At 41.5% G+C, this 17,159-nt stretch overlaps 1 protein-coding gene across 4 annotated transcripts in view; it reads right to left on the bottom strand.

Moving 5' to 3' along the window:
• Positions 1-17,159, bottom strand: part of PCSK5 (proprotein convertase subtilisin/kexin type 5) — a 419,139-nt gene that overhangs the window by 183,965 nt on the left and 218,015 nt on the right. The window lies entirely within an intron of this gene.

Below are 17,159 nucleotides of genomic sequence, written 5' to 3'. Positions count from 1 at the left end.
GACACACTTTACCACCATGAGCAGCTAACATCCTGTATTGTACCACTCGTGGGGGTTGTGGAGCACCTACTGCTATGTATTTAACACAACGAGGAGCCCCAAGAAAGAGAACGATGATTTGTGTTCTCAGGCAGGGGATGAGACAAGAATAATTTCATGATTCCACTAAGAAATAATTAAAAGCACTAACTGTGTAACTGCTGTCAGGATAAAAGAAGACTTTAAAAGGGTGAGGAACCAGTAAAAAAGACAATGGACGTGAAGAAACCTAGAAGAGCCTGGTGTACAAAGTACTCAATAAACATTAGCCAACCGAGCGGTCAGGTGAGATGACCTAACAGGGGGAAGTGATTACTATTTCATTTGCACTTTGGAGCATGTGAGGGCTTCAGAACATTCCAGGGGCCAGGATGGAGCCTTCTGGTTAAATAATGAAAAAGCCTACCTATGGTTCACTGGGCAGCAAGGAAACCAGCAGCCCTGGAGTGGGTGGCGTGTGGGTGAGGGGTCAGCAAGGGACGGGCATCAGTGGGAATCAGGGGGTGAGAGCGAACCTGGGGAGCACTGAAAGTGCACCAGGATTCTTGTGTCCTTTGCCCTCCGTCAGGCTGCGGTTATTCTCATCCACCTACAAGTAAGCCGCCAGACTAAAAGGCAGTCATGCAAATTCCTGTCTTGAGGGGGCTACTCGATCTGCGATCTGCGATCTGCGGGTGGGTAGAAACTCCAGCCTGAGATCAAAGGGCTCCTGCACCTGTGCTGTCCTCCTCGCAGCTCTGGGTTCTTTGATCCTTGGCACACCGAACCACCTGCTCTGAAATAACAGCTCCCACCAGGGACCCTGGGCCTCCCGCACTTATTAATCACACCGGCCGGCCAAACGTGCAGATTAGCAGGAGGGGGTGAAACGTGAGCGGGCCTGTGGCACTTTCCTGGGGCCACCCTGTCCCACGTGTGTAACATAAACACACGAGTGCTGCCTTTTAAAAGTAAAATTAAACTGCTAAATGCCACAACATAAAATGGAAGATTCATAAAGATGAAAAGTGGAAAGTAATGCTCTTCGGTCTCCTGTGTCAGTATTTCTTCACCCAAACCTCAGGCAGATGAAAGCCAAGCTGCTTCCAGAATTGCCCATCCCCTTCCTCACTCCCTTTCTCCAGCCTCCATCTCTTCACTAGGTACCCCTTTAGATTCCAAGTGAAAGGCAAAGAATAAGCTGCTTAGAGCATCAGAGTGATAGCCGCCATGCTCTTGCTGCAGCACAGTGCAGAATGCAGACTCCCTCGGGGCAGGAAAACGGAACAGCCGGCACCTGCCTTCTTCTGCCTGTTTGTTTTTATTTTTCCCTTGCTCTTTCTAAAACCTCGGCCCTAGTAACAACTCCAGCCAGATCCAAATGTGCCAGCCATCAACAGCGCTACTGAGGATTTGCACGTGGACGATTTCCAGACACTGATACTTGGCTGTCTGCGGGGTCTGTACTTCAAAGCTCCTCTCGGGATGGGTTTGGTCCGCAGCTGTAGGTAGTCAGACAGGCTTGTCTTTGCAGAGACGAATTAAGGAGATTGTAGGAAAACACTGCTCAGTCCTTCTTTTCCATGTACAATGGACTTCCTTATACATGGATGCATATATACTCATATATATATATATATACATATTTAAAAAATATATTTACTATTTTTTTTCATTTTCAGAATTAAGATAAGGAAATATGCCTGCCTTCTCTAAAGGGCTTCCTTCCATTGTAAGAAAAGCAGTATCAAATTATTTTCTCTGGACATTCCTCTTTTATTTGCTTCCAATATGGTTATAACAAGCAAGAACTTTGCTTAAGGTAATTGACTAATATTTCTTGAATGGATGTAGGAAATCTATTTTACCAACTTGGGGAGACCTAGTCATGGATTGCAGGACATATGCAGATCACAACTATGCTTGTGTTTAGGAAACGAAGCTTGTTTGGACAGAGGTGAGAACAAGATAAAAACTATACTGTAAGGGCCTTTGGGGAAAAGCTAACTGAAGATGAGATTGACCACATGTCAACTCCCCAGTCCAGATCTTCGTGTATAACCTGAGCAGACAGTTACCAGGCTGGGAGCAGCCAAATTCTTATTTGTGAACCAGTCACTTTTTTTTATCCTTTTATCAATAAGACATGCTTATTGATTTTAGAGAGAGGGGATGGGAGGGAAAGAGCTAGGGAGAGAAACATTGATCAGCTGCCTCTTATATGCACCCATGACCAGGGACTGAACCCACAACCTAGGCATGTGCCCTAACTGGGAATCAAATGCGTGATTTTTTGGTTTATGGGATGATGCTCCAACTAACTGAGCCACACCAGCCAGGGCTGAATTATTCACTTTTAAAATAACTCTTCATTTAATTTACCCTTATTTCTGTTTTTTTTCCTTAAATTCTCATAATAGAAAGAAATAGAAAATCTAGCTGATATTTATTTCAGGTGAGTGCCTTTTCATACTCAGTGGTTAACAGTGGTACAAAGATACGGTTATTTTTCATCCATCCACACAACTACAGCTCACCTGAAATGGAACCAATACTCGCTGTTGGTATGATGATCACAAAGAAGAGTGACAGCAAAAATGAAGTTATTCCTTGCAACTGAGAGTGTCACCATTTCAGTGGGAGGAAAGCTAACACTCATCCTGAGAAGTTTCAAGTACTGCATTAGGCTTATCACCTTACCATAACATTCCTTTTCATTAACCTAAAACTCAAGTAGTTTTTTGGCTTAAGGGGCAATAAGAAGGAAATTTCTGTAAAATCTTGGAAACATAGGCCACTAATGAGGACAGTATATACTCTTAGCAGAAATAAGACTTGAGATGGTTCTTACATTCTTAAATAAGAGTTGGGTTTGTGGAGGTGACTACGAGGAACAGGACACGGGGCCTTCTTCAAGGAAGCGGCGGGGGCCTGGGATCCCAGGGATGGATTTCACTGGAGGTAACAAGTGGCCAAGGATCAAGGAAAGGACATCACTTAACTGGTATTCTACAAAGTTTGAGAAAGGTGTTTTGTAAAAGATGGTTCATAGATTGTTTTGGAAGTTCCGAGTTTTAAACATCTTAGGAAGAGCCTCGCACAGAGATTCAAGATTGGTAATAGATGAAGTTGGTGTTGAAGATGTAGAGCTGAAAACCATTAATAAGGAGGTGGTATTTGTAATGGGAAGGAAGGCAGGGATGTGAAAGAAAAGCAGTGAACTTAAGAGGATGTGTGCGTGAGGGAGAGCTCACTTGCTGGAGAGAGTAAGCAGGAGGTGCCCCTGCTCTGGGTCTCGCAGCCTCAGCAACCCACCGACCCTAGGGCCTGGCTGAGGGAAAAGGAGTGGGAGAAAAGAATCAGTGTCAGGGAGGAACAGGCTATAGGTTTGCATCACAAAAGGCAAGGAAGGAGATCTGGACTGGGTAGATCAAAAGCATAAAATCCCAGAGACAAACAAGCAGCAGCCTTCTGATTTGGCAAGTAATGGTTACAAGTCTCAAAGAGTAATTTCACTTCAAAGGTGGAAGTGGGGGAGAAATTGCAGAGAATTACAGAGGGACTGAACAGTAAGAAAATGGAAGCAGCTCATTTAGACGACTTAGAAATTTTTAGTTGTGTAAGGAAGAACAGATTTAAGGCAGGAAGATAATGGAGAAGTTTGCCTCCCCCACCCCAAGACGGGGATACAAAGTTTGAAAACAGAGGATTAATGGTCTGACAGAAAGAAGAGTGTGCGTTGCTGGGAACAAGTGACAGGGTGACTGACAAGCAATGGGAAGTTTTGAGAGCACTTTTCACAATTGGGATTCATTAAAATGAATCTGACTAAAAAACAAACAAGGCCCCCCAAACCCCACTGATTTGCAAAACTTTTTTTAATTTCCTCTAAAGATGGTACTTCATTAGCACCATTCATTCAAAGGTGCGAGAAGGAACTTAATTCATTACATACAGTGGATGATGACTTGGGTCCGTGGTTCCCAGACTTGAGGTGCATCGGAATCGCCCAGAGGATTTGTGAAAGCACACAAGTGCTAAGTCCCACTGATTAGCAGTTTTCAGGTAGGTTCCAGAATTTGCAATTTTAACAAGTTCCTGGGTGATGTGATATTGTTGTTCCAGGGACCCTACTTTGGAAACCACTTCAAGAGGGCATTAGGGCAACCTAGCACTTTACCAGATGACCCGCCAATAAAGCTGGTTGATGAGGCGGTCATCTCCACCACAGGGGCAGCGTTGCTGCAGGCACGATTCCCACACATGCTTCCTTCACGCCAACACCTTTTCACGTCACACACATTTTTGCTTCTCTTATCAAGATATTTTAAAAGATACAGTTCTCATAATTAACATATGGATGTATCATTCTGCACTCTTCAGGCACAATTTAGCCTAGATATTTCCTTTTTTTGGATGCACTTTAGTCGGAATTAGGTTCTACGCGCTGTTAATGCCGAATAAGGGTCTGACTGAGCTGAGATACAAAGTCGTGTTTAGTTAAAATGTTGGCAATAGTAAAGACACTGAAGTTTCCATTTAATCTATTTAAATCAATTTTGTCTAATCTTTTACAGGTGAAGTGAATTTAATGTATCAAGCATGCTTCCCAAAATAAGATGCCTGGTAGAAACTTTTTTTGGGGGGAGGTGAAAATAGTATCTTACATTTGTATTTTATTACATATTACCTAATGAAATCTTTATAATGGTCCTATTGACAAGATAATATTATTAGCATTTTAGAGCTGAAAAAAACTTAAGTCTTGGAACCTTAAAAGAACTCACCCAACCCTGGCTGGTATGGCTAAGGTGATTGACTACTGGCCTACAAACCAAACGGTCGCTGGTTTGAAACCCAGTCAGGGTACATGCGTGGGTTGCAGGCCAGGTCCCCAGTAGGTGGCACACAAGAGGCAACCACACACTGATGTTTCCTTCTGTTTCTCCCTCCCTTCACCTCTGTCTAAAAATAAATTTTAAAAATCTTAAAAAAAAAAAGAAGAACTCACCCAAACTCACAGGGACTCAATCCCAAGTACTCAGAATCTCCTTGTATTATATATGTACCCATTGGTTACTGTTGTCTAGAAGACACACCGTGTTTATCTCAACTCATTTCTCAAATCAAGTATTAGAATCAAAAGAACAAGGTGGTAAAGAGGGCAAATCATTTCAGGTATTTATCCATATCTCACAAATGAACAGTGAAGCATTCTTATCCTCTTTTTTGTTTGTTTGTTTTTCCTCAGATCAGCTGCCTAAAATCTGCTCTGTCCTTCAAAACTCATTAAAGTATCCTGTGCAGAAAAAAAATATATTTCTTTCCTTTGGAAGGAAAGTTAACATCTGGCCCATAACCCTTCTCCCTATTCTTGCTGAGAAATGACCTTCTTTAGTCATTTCTATCAGGCACTTTTCCTGAGTGTGGAGATCTTATTAATATGGAAAAGATACTTTGTGTTCTGCTCATGCTTAGCCATTTCATTTTATGAGAGCTAAGTGGGCATGCATGGATGCAAGGGTGGCACAGAGTGGCCAGGAAAGCTTCCCATTTGTTGACATCCAGCAACAATCACAATGTCCTTCTTTTTGGCCCTTTCAAAGATGACTCTAGAAACTTATGGGTGTACCTTGTCTTCTGGTAAAACACCATCAAATGAAGTCTGCTGAAGCCATTATTGGGATGTGTGATATAAGTTAAATTACTTTAAAATGCCTACAGCTAGCAAGATGTGAACATGTGTAAGGAGTATGAATTGAGAGTCTTGGAAAAAGAGAAGTCTGGACCTATTTATTTCACAGAAGATGGATCCAGATGGATCCTGCAAAGCAACTGCCTGGCATGTAACTGTACCTCGCTAGACGCAGTGGCCTTAGGAAGTCATGCGTAGGACTGAGGCAGGATTAGTTTTCAGGATTTCTTTTGAATCTTTGGTTCTGGTTTATATTATAGACACTGGCACCAACATATAGATCTCTCTGGAAAGAAAAAAGGGATGGCTAAGACATGCTTAGTAACATTGTGCTTTAAAAAGAGGCAATCGCGACACTTTTTAGGCACTTTCATCTCTTGTTCATTGGGCTACCTTATTGCTCCTGCCCAGCTTTCAAAGCCAGAGCACTGCCCATTCCCCACAGTGCCATGTGGTCACAGCAAGTCACAGCCCCATGTCCCTGCTGGGCCACACCGAATGGGCACTGTAGCCTGTGCTGGGAATGCGGACGCCAGAGTCCAAACTGACACGCACACACTAACTTGAGTAACAGAGCTCCTCCCACGCACCTCGGTCACATTTTCCCCTTTCCCGTGGAAAGCCCTATTCTTTGGAGGAAACGATGGTCTGCAGGGAGCACCTTCCCAAGACAGCCTGATGAGAACCCCAGACGCTTCCAGTGAAGCCTACTCACCACGGCCTGGTGTTTGTGCTTGTGCAGCCTGCAGAAGTCGGTATTTGCGAGGCCTCTGCACCCCAAACATAAATGGTCTACTGGCCCCAGTGAAAAAACTATACATTTGAATTCATGAATCTTCAACCATCTTTGGTCATAAAAAAGGGAGAATGTAAAAAGAATCTGAAAAGAATGATAGATTTGTGCTAAGCACTCACACACACTTCAAACTCTAATGTTTAACCTCAAATTTTGTCTTGAGAGCTGGCGATAAAGAAAGTGATGAAATCATCACAGATACTGGAAAACTCTATTTAACTTGGATAATGCTGAGCTACTTGGCTAACAGTTTCTGTGTGTGTCAAGGTCGAAGCAATAAGTAAAGGTTAAAGTGAACAAAACCATCTCTCAACAGATACCTTTAAAAATATGCCTGGGCTTTTGATAATTGTGGGAGAAATTACAACCGAGTTCCATGCACACAGGGCTACTCAGGTGGGAATAGTGTGAATTAGAGAAAGACTCCTTTTTCCTTAAGGAGGACTTCACCCCACTCCAGGGCACATGGCTCCGTGCATGGATCGCAAGCTTGATTTCAGTGCAACCAGCCACGGCAGCCCTCTCATAGACTCCTAGACATTTCTTGGCATTTTGCACCATCTCCTCTGAATCTTTCATCCTATGTGGCTGGAATTCAGTGGGGGTTTTAAGTTTCTGAGATGCACGATATTGAATTCTAGAACAAAGCTGGACATACAGCCTTTGCCTTGGCTCTGAAGATACTTCTGAGGGTAAAAGATGAAAAGAAGCAAACGATTTCCAGACAAAACCATCTCAAACAGTATATTAAGAAAACATACACATTGTAGCCTCTGGCGGGTTCAGAAAAGCAGTGCAGCTTCCTAGGACTACAGATGATTACAAGTTTGCTTCATGGCCAAGCAAAAGAACATGCAGGCAAACCTCAAAGAAGGGAAAAAGGAACTCTTAAACTGGGCATGCCTTTGTCCCACAACCTGCAACAGTCTTATGGCAACTCAAGAGGTCTGCCAGAATTACGTTACCTGCGTTTTTTACATCTCTGCAAAGTTGGCTGGAAAACACACAGACTGCAACCGTATGTGAAAAATAATTCAAATATTGGACATTAAGTGGCTTCCTGAAGGTCACAGTGAATGGTAACAACCAGCGAAGAAACTTTGGTCGAAGGAAATTTGTGAAGCCTTCTCAAAGAATAATCTCTGTCTTGACATTTTTCAAGAAGCAATAATGTCACCACACCCTTTGCCTGGGTTTATTAGAAAGCTATTTCAAAAAGCACTTCTTTCTCTGCTTTGGAAAAAAAAGAATTTAGCAAAGATGATTATATATCCCAACTCTGTATAACTCTTCTCATTTAGGAGGTGGCCACGAGGTGATAGCAAATTTCGCTGACTGCCACAGTCCTTAAGTCAGAAATACGTAATTGTGAACCGAGATCACATACAATGACCATGGCAAGAGGATTTTTATCCGTTTTAGCAAGTCAATTCCTTGCAGACCTGTCATTTGGGAGTGCATATCATAGGACCACTGGATTTACACTGTCAGTTTAAGGAATGAAACTCTTTCTGACATCAGACAAGCAACTAGAATCTGCTTGCTTGAAAGTCATTACTGTAATCCAACTCACTTTCTCAAAGTCACAGCAACGGCTCAGACATGTTTCAAACCAGCAGAGAACTCCTCACTTTAGGATTCAAGTCGCTCTGCTGTCAGTTCTTATAAACCACTTTCCTCGTCACGCCATACCTGTCCTTTCTGCACGGGGCCCTCTTCCCCTGCCCTGCCCGTGGCTCTCACCAGGGCTGTCTCCTCCAGTGCTGGTCCCCAGTCCTCCAAGAAATGCCAATAAACAACACACTGTGTCTGTTGGAACTGAGTAACCACGCTAGAAACTATTTCAGACAAACTTCGGTTCCCGAGAGTAGACCTGAAGTTCTCGAACGTCTTCCACCCGCTTACATTTGTTTATGTTTCTGACCTAGGTTCTGTAGGTGACATTAATGTAATTCATTCGTGATCAGCAGGTTATGTTTTTTGGATACTTTTGAGCCCATTTATTGTTTATTGAAATCTAAGCAGTTTTATAGAAAAACAGAGACTGAAACTAAGGAAGTTAACCCTTTAACCAGAATCATCGACTAAGACTAGTGACAAATGAAAACTATAACCCCAATTAGATAAAAGAGACCACAAAGGCCAGAACAGAAGTGTTCCAAGGAATATGAGAATATACCGTAGTAAGTCTAACATTTGAGAGTAATAGGGAACTAGCTTCATTTCTCTAAGCTATACCCAGTGTGTTAATGGCCACAGATCTCTGCATATCTATACATACATATGTTCATTTTTTACCATACAACAATCTTACAGAACATTAGCTGTTCATTAACCCGATATAAATGTTGGATGAGAATGATGCATGATACGTAGACAATAACTGACCTGAGTGCATGCTAGGAATGAAGAACTGCCACATTCTGTATGTTACACTGTTTTCCTCCCTCTTCCCGGTGTCCACACCACCCCAGCTACGACGGCCTCCGAGCTCTTCCTTGGCCTGCTGTGCTCTCTGTCTGACAGCCGGAGGATGGCTCCCTCACCCCTCAGCGTCTCTGTTAAATTAGAGGACCCTTTTCCAACTGTCTGATGTTTAAAAAGTTGTAATTTGTCCACACAAATACCTGTGCGTGATTATTCACATCGGTTTTACAACAACCCTAAATTGGAAACAATAAACCCTCCCATGAAAAAGTAAGGTCACAAACTGTGGTACAGTCCTACAATGAAATACTATTTAGCAATAGAAAGGAACCAACTCACATACTTAAGGACATGTATAAACCTTGAAAATATCATATGAAACAAAGAAGCCAGTTTAAGATGATTCTACCTAAAGTCTACAAAAGATAACCTAATCTACAGTGACAGAAGGTGTGTCTGGTTGCACAGGGTGGGGTGAGGGGCTAAAGGTGAGAAAGGGGCACAAAGGAACTTTGGGGGCTGACAATGTTCTACACCTCGATTGTGGTGATGGTTACATGGATGTATGTACAATCGTATACTTAAAGTAGTGCTTTTTACTATCTGTAATTTACTCCAATAAAGTTGATTAAGAATGTATGTAGATTACCAGATAAATTTGTTCATAAAGCTGGGGGAATTCAGTCCTGAATGTTTGACTTTGGAGCCCAGGCTCTGAAACAATATGCTGAGTTTTTTTTGTTTGTTTGTTTTAAATAAATACAAAACCTCAAATAAGAAAATGACTGTTGAATTTAAAAGTCTCTGTAAGAGAACGTGTGTGTGTGTGTGTGTGTGTGTGTGTGTGTGAGAGAGAGAGAGAGAGAGGGAGGGAGAGAGAGAGAGAGAGAGAGGGAGGAAGAGAGAGAGAGGGAGGGAGAGAGAGAGAATATTCTGATAAGATTGTCTCAGTTTAAGTCATTTGTGGGTACCTTATTTTGGAACTGGACTCAGCATCCAGTTAGTGATTCCAAGAAACCCGTTCATTACTTTCCAGTCACAACGCGCTGTTGCCCTGAAGGCGGCACTGGCCCGCATTGATCGCCCTCTGTGATCACCGGATCCAGGGCCTGATGATTTTCATCTCTGCCTAAAATATCAGCTACAACCACAAAATATCAAGACGTGCTACCAATAAGAAGAGCCAGACTCAGGTGCTGAAAGAATTTTAAAAACACCCAGGGAGTCCAGCCTCATTAGAATTCGTAAAATCAAGTTTTGTCAGGTGATCACATAAAAAGAGAGACCAATTTTCTGTCAAGTGTACAGGCTTTTGCATATTGTTAAAAGTCAAGCCCTGGCTGGCGTAGCTCAGTGGATTGAGCGCGGGCTGTGAACCAAAGTGTCGCGGGTTCGATCCCCAGTCAGGGTACATTCCTGGGTTGCAGGCCATGGCCCCCAGCAACCGCACATTGATCTTTCTCTCTCTCTCTCTTCCTTCCTCCCTTCCTTCTCTAAAAATAAATACATAAAATCTTTTAAAAAATCATATTTTATACGCTTGGCTTTTATAGTGTATATTAATGACCGGAGGGTTGACGGGACCTCAATAACTGCAGTCAGTTCAGATTTCTGTCATTAGTTCCCATGTTGAAGCAACTGATTACAAATTTTAAGATTTAGTAGGGCAAATTCAAGCAGACTAGTGATAAGTTTGTTACAAAGTCCTTCATACGTTTTCTCTAGCCCACTCAAGGTAATTTAATTATCCCCAGCCCCAAAACAGCATTCTAATTCTCAACATAGTTCTACATCTTCATCCTCATTTCAGTGAGTAGAAAGCCATGGTGTTTGAAAATATACTTTTAAGAGTCTTTAGGTTTGGTGTTTTCCATTATCAAAGTACTTCTCATTCAACTTAGCCCTCTCATTATGTTTGGTATTTGTCACCCACATTTTAAAAAACCAAGTACAAAAGCTTTCATTGGCTTCCTCAAAGGCCAAAGAAAATGTCAATGACAGACTCTCTAATAGAATTTGAAGGGCCTTAAGACTGTGGCAAAACTGCAAAACTACTCCAAATGGAATCCTCTTCATTAACTAATTATATCTGGTATAGAGACAATAGTCAAATAGTGCAACTGTCATTTTAATTCTATTTTGAAGATGGATTTTAAGTGTGAAACCACATGCAAAGTTATGTCTAAATTTAGGTACTTATTAGGGATGAAAAATACAACAACAACAACAAAACACCCCAAAGTGTAACAAAACTGACACTGTCATGCAAAGAGCAGCACAAAGAAAGCAACATTTCTCATCTGCAGAAAATATTTTTAAACCTGGCATATTTGAAGGCAGACCTGAACACTGATGGGACAAGGGCATATTTCAGATACGAGACTCTAGATTAAGCAATGACCAAGGCGTCTGCTGTCAGGGTTTCTTGTTCCCACACAGATGTTTCAGTGAATTATCCACCAGACAAAAGAATAAAAGTAAAATCTCCAACTGATGTGATTCATATCTTTTTTATAAGTGAGCAGGAAGATAAGCTCACATATCCAATGGTCAATAAATACAAAATGAAAGATTTTAAGTTAATACATAGTAAATGAATATGAGTTCATAGAGCACAATGGTATAAAACAAAATCTTGAAGGAAAATCAGGTGCCATTTCCAGAGAGCAAGTTTTATTTGGTAGAATCAAATGCATTTACCCTATTCCCCTTTTCCTTTGCATTATAGGGGAGAAGACCAAGTGCTCATTTCTGCAAATAAGAGCAGGACTGGAGTGAAGCATCTGATTCTCCATCATCTCTGATGCTGACCATATGAGTAACATCTCTCTGACCTTTCTTCAAAAAGTTAATGTGCAGATTACCAACGAAGGTGCATTATGTAGCCTTAATTACAGCTACCAACATCGTGTCACCATGCTAGGTAGCAAAGATGACATATTATTTGTACAGCGAAATAATAAAATACAGCGTAGCTTTACGCTTCCGAATGGTAGCACATCACTTTATACACTCAAACCACGTTTCAAAATTTTCTGTTTGAATTCAACACACAGCATGCCCGATCGTTTCAGCACTTCTAATTCTTTAAATAAGTGTTATAAACTGAAAGCAAGACAGGTAGGTATGAAAAAATATATTGGAACATCTTAAAATTACCAGCCCTACCAGTGGAAATAAAATGATGGCAATTAAACACAATAAAGGTTATTAAAAGTTAAGGCCTTGGAGGCTAAGAAGTCATGTTAGACTGTCAATTGCTTTCCCCATGGTGGGAAGTCAGTTAGAAATTAAAAAAAAATCTAGCAGTTTAGTTGTGGTCAAAGAAGGAGTCAGTGGGGATGGGGAGGTTTCAGCAACATGCTGGTAGAAAAAAAGAGACTTACATAGTCTGGGAGGGCAGTGAAATGGAAGGCGTGGTAACCTCGCTCACTTAGTTGTCATTTTTGATTTTCAATGACATTTTTTTCATTCTTTCGCCTAGTAAAGATGACAGAAGGTCCTAATTTATTATCTGACATCTATTCCTGTTACTAGATTTAAGAGCATTTAACTGTATACAGTCATATAATCCAAATACAAACACTTTGAAAAAAACTAAAGCACTGATGTTGCATGCATTCAATTATAAATGTAACTGTACCCACAAACCAGAGATCAGGACCTGGGGGAAAGAGCCAGCCCGCACAGCCCAGGAGACTGGGGGAAGGAGGGGTGGGCGATGGGCAGAGCCCTCAGATTAAAGCAGTAGAAAGAAGGGAGTAGGTTACAACAAACCGCTAAGTTCTTCCTGAAGTAATACCAGCTATGGATTCGAGAAGAAGGCAGAATTAAAGCCCTCAGCCTGGCTCCACAAATTCTGTATCACAAACAGAGTAAAAATGCATATTGCAGGTTACCAAAGAGTCTCTACATTAGACTTCTGCTGCTGCTGAGTTTGGGATGCTTCTACCTGATGGGAAAACAATCATGACACTTCATTAAGGAGACCTGGCACATCCCTGGGGCTTGACTGAAGGGGAAATAAAGGTGCAGTGTAAATTTGTTTATGTAAATTGCACCATGGCCGGATAAGATTAGGTGATGCTGCTGGGCCTCTTGACACTTCCCTCCACTGCCACTGTTCGGGTGCACGTCAGCACGCAATGGCCTGGTGAGCTGAAGGTGCCCAGGAAATACCCGTGAGTAAATAAATGAAGAGACCACATACATTCAATTTCATGAGGAAAACCACCCAGATGGTAAAAGCCCTCACTTCTACAGCTGATCTGTACATGTTAAGGGCACAAGGGAGTATGGAAAAGAAAAGAAATAAACACCTGGCTGGCGTAGCTCAGTGGATTGAGCGCGGGCTGGGAACCAAAGTGTCCCAGGTTCGATTCCCAGCCAGGGTACATTCCTGGGTTGCAGGCCATAACCCCCAGCAACCGCACATTGATGTCTCTCTCTCTCTCTCTCTCTCTCCCCCCGCTCCCTTCCCTCCCTAAAAATAAATAAATAAAATCTTAAAAAAAAAAAAGAAAAGAAATAAACAGAAAAGACTTTTTATAAGAGGAAAGGGAAGGGATCAAAGGAAAAAAATAATACTGGGGGAAAAAAACCCCAAACAATTTAATAGCAAAGTCATCTCCTGGCATTGCAAGGGTTGGTCAGCAGCAAAACACTGGAATCTGGAGTTTCGTTCTCCAGGGTGACCATGGCATCTGTTCATCTGGTCAAACAGATGCTTTCCTGTTCTCGTGCACAACCTCAAGTAGACTCTTCGACAGGTGTGTGATATATATTCCACTTATTTTTAAAGAAGCTATATCTGGGGGAGGTTTAAAGTCAAAAAGTGTCTGAAACTTAGCTGAGATTATCCACATGATCAAAATAATGTTTAGTCAGCTTTCATAGGTAGGTACTCACTGGTTTATGTTTATTTTGAAAACCAAATCTTCCAAAGACATCTACACTCTAACAAGTGGTTATTATTGTTACTTAAGAAGCAGCAGGATAGAATAATCTTAGTTCAATTAAAGTTAAAAATTAAAATCCATAAAAATGTTGATGAGTGGCTTCTGTCTTTCGGGCTCCCTTCACTGCGAACTAGTCTCACCGCAGCCTGGTTACCAGCACAAGGGGAGCACGGAGAGGGGAGAAGGAAGTTCTGTGCAGCGGGCTCCTCAGTAGCAACTCCAGGGTAATCCCACTCCGGGAAACCAGCAGACCCATTAGTAAAGAGCCACAATGCTTCACTTTTTCAAGGCCAGTCTCCTAGCCTGAATGAGAACCTATTCGTGCCAGTCAACAGGAAGCCAGAAGCTGCTTCTGGAGGGAATCTCTTCCATTTTCCAGGTAACTGTGGAGCAAGCATGCCTGGGGGGGGGGGAGGCCCACGCCGGTCTAGATCACCTGCTATGTTCTCTGCCTAGCATGTAATATGTATGGGTATGTTTGAAGAAATGTAAGAACTTTGTGTGAAATGGCCTTGGCAGTGTTTTGTGAGAAGGTATTCTTTAGGGTATTACCTTCTCTAAAGTTATCAGTGTTAAGCATGACTCTTAAACCTATTGATGGCGAGACCCCAAACCAAACTGCTTGCTACTCTGAGCTACTTCTGCTTTACCTGAGAGAAGCAAACTCTGATGTTGATCCTGACAGACACACTGCAGAAGAGCACCTGCCAAACAATCTGTGAGATGATTCTCATTAAAAAAAAAAATAAAACACTCTTCTAACAAGTTAAAGTGCTCAACTTTGGGGCACAGAAAGCAAGCCCCTGGAAGCACATGTGTTTGCAAATTCCTTTCGTGAGCACACCCCACCAAGTGCTGGGACTGAGCTGCAAGGGAAGGGGGAGAGCACCCATGGCTACCTGCTTCTGTTTGGAGGCAACTTCCGTTTTCTTCCATCTAAGGAGAAATGTTTGTTCATGTGTTCCTGCTAAGGCAGGCCTGCAAACGCCGGCTGACCTAATTTAAAATACGAGCTCTTCCTGAGCTCTCATTGCATGAACCCCTTCCAAGAATTAGCGATTTTGGTTTTTTTTTTAGTTCTTATTTCATAAAAGGTCAGCCCATCTTTCTCCAGTCCTAGTGACCTGCATTCTCTCCTTCCTCAAAGCACATCACTTCTCCTGCTAGCCTCTGCCTTAATCACTTTTATTTGTGGGACGCTAGGGAGGGAATGGTAATGCTCAGAGTAGGAAAGAAAATAACTCCTTTAAAAAAATTCTTCTTATTATGATCATGTTTGGATGAAATATGGGGCTTGCCATCAACAAAATTACAAAACAATTCCACTGGGAGTTCAGACCGTTCAGGGTAATTCATCTATGAAAAAGTGAACTTTAATTGTTACTCTTGGCAGCAATCTAAGAGAAGAGTGAAATATTATACTAAATATTGCCACGTGCAATAGTAAAATGCTCTTTCCTCCTTGCCAGAAGGAGTGTACGGCCCCCTTCAGAATCAGGTTTGGATCTGGCGATTTAGTCTAAATCCTGTTTCCCCCTTTCCAAAACCAACAGAGGTTTTCAAAAGAGTTGCGTTTTTTATTAGAACCATTTGCTCTTTCTAAGTTGCCAAAGAGGAATAAGTAAAAACTAAGACTTTTATTTGGGCTAAAGTTGATTCCTCAGCTTCGTGGAGGTCAATGTACTTATAGTCTGCGAACCTTCTGCTACAAAGTTCATTGCGGTGTTGAACTGCATGGTTACGTTTTGGTTACGTTTTGGTCTCTTCTTCCCCCGCCCCCAACCTCCACCCTCATTGATTAATATAGTAGGAGCTGGGAACACAGGGAAGCTAATCAAAATGAAATGTACATTTGGCACATTACATCCTGAACTCCTGGAATAATAGAAATTTCAAATACTTCTGAGGCCACACATAACAATTGCCATTTTGGGATCAAGTGTCCTGATGCGGGCTTCAGAAAATGTGATCCCAATGAGCACAACTGCTTAAATTAAAGGCTCACTGAACGCTGCTGCATTACACAGTGTGCAGGCATGGAGAGGTATTCGGTAACACTCAAAAGCAAAGGGATATTCTTGTTCCAAAAATGAAGGACAGTCTTCAGTGAGGATATTACTCAAAGAACTATTTTATATGATGCCGGTTACCTGGTATATTTACAGGTTTCATCTAAGCATGAGATATATATAATAAGCTATTTGCAAATAGTGTTTTAAATTACATTTTATATTTCCAGCATGAATATTTGCATACATCAGGTATAATTCACTAAGGACATATTAAAATCGTATGTAAGATATCATATGTAGATAATACTGTCCCCCTTCTAAGATGGTTAAGTTGGGAAAATTAGGGCCCCCCTCCCCCAAATTTAATGACTTGCCAGGGTATTCAGCTTGTAACCAATGATCTGAAGATCAGAAGCCCAATGTTTAAGTAGGTATTTTCTATGCTATGATATGTTTCCATGCATAGGGATATGTAATGATACCAAGATTATTTGGGCGTAAATTTAAGTCTGCAGATACGACAAAAAATAATCTTTACTGTAACTTAATTCATGGATAAAAATTTAGGTCCTCTGCAACCCGAGTAAACATACTAACCTTTAGGACATCTGCTTTATCTATTTATTTTCTTTTATTACAGCATGCGTTATGAAAGACAACAAACAGGAAGGCTACTGTTAGACAGGTCAAGGAAACTGTGATCTCTATCAGTCATGGGAGCATGGCACTTATTATATATTACGCACAATTTCATACAGACTGCACATTATAAAGCGTCATAAGAATTTTTAGTTTATATAATATCCTAGAAGTATGCCCGGTTTTCTGTTTGTGAAAGTTGAAACAAAGCAAAACAAAAGACAATGTACAGAAAGGATGGCCTAGCAACTACCAGTGTTACGCTCCAGTGAACAGAATATACCAATTACAATCTAAGTGGAGGCCAGTAACTATGGGAGGTGAGGAACTTTTAAATACACTTATAAACAACACTCAGATAATCAATGACAGCAAATAAACTAATCAGGAGCCCCATAGATCAACTATTCTTGGACGTTGGTTATCTTTTAAGAAATTGACATATGATGTGGGAAGCCAAGGACATCTGCCTTATAGGTACTATTTATTCTTTAAAAAAAGAATCTGCCTTTTATTCACTAAAAGATCAAGCTCTTTGTGTATCAGCACAAAATTTAAAGTTTCTTTTGAGGGGTTCTAGTTCCTGCTCTGCATTTTAAATGGGGGGAAAAATA

Source organism: Phyllostomus hastatus, unplaced genomic scaffold (genome assembly GCF_019186645.2).
Source record: "Phyllostomus hastatus isolate PE091 unplaced genomic scaffold, TTU_PhHast_1.1 phas_contig_34, whole genome shotgun sequence".
NCBI lineage: Eukaryota > Metazoa > Chordata > Mammalia > Chiroptera > Phyllostomidae > Phyllostomus > Phyllostomus hastatus.
This window is presented reverse-complemented; position numbering and strand designations above follow the sequence as displayed.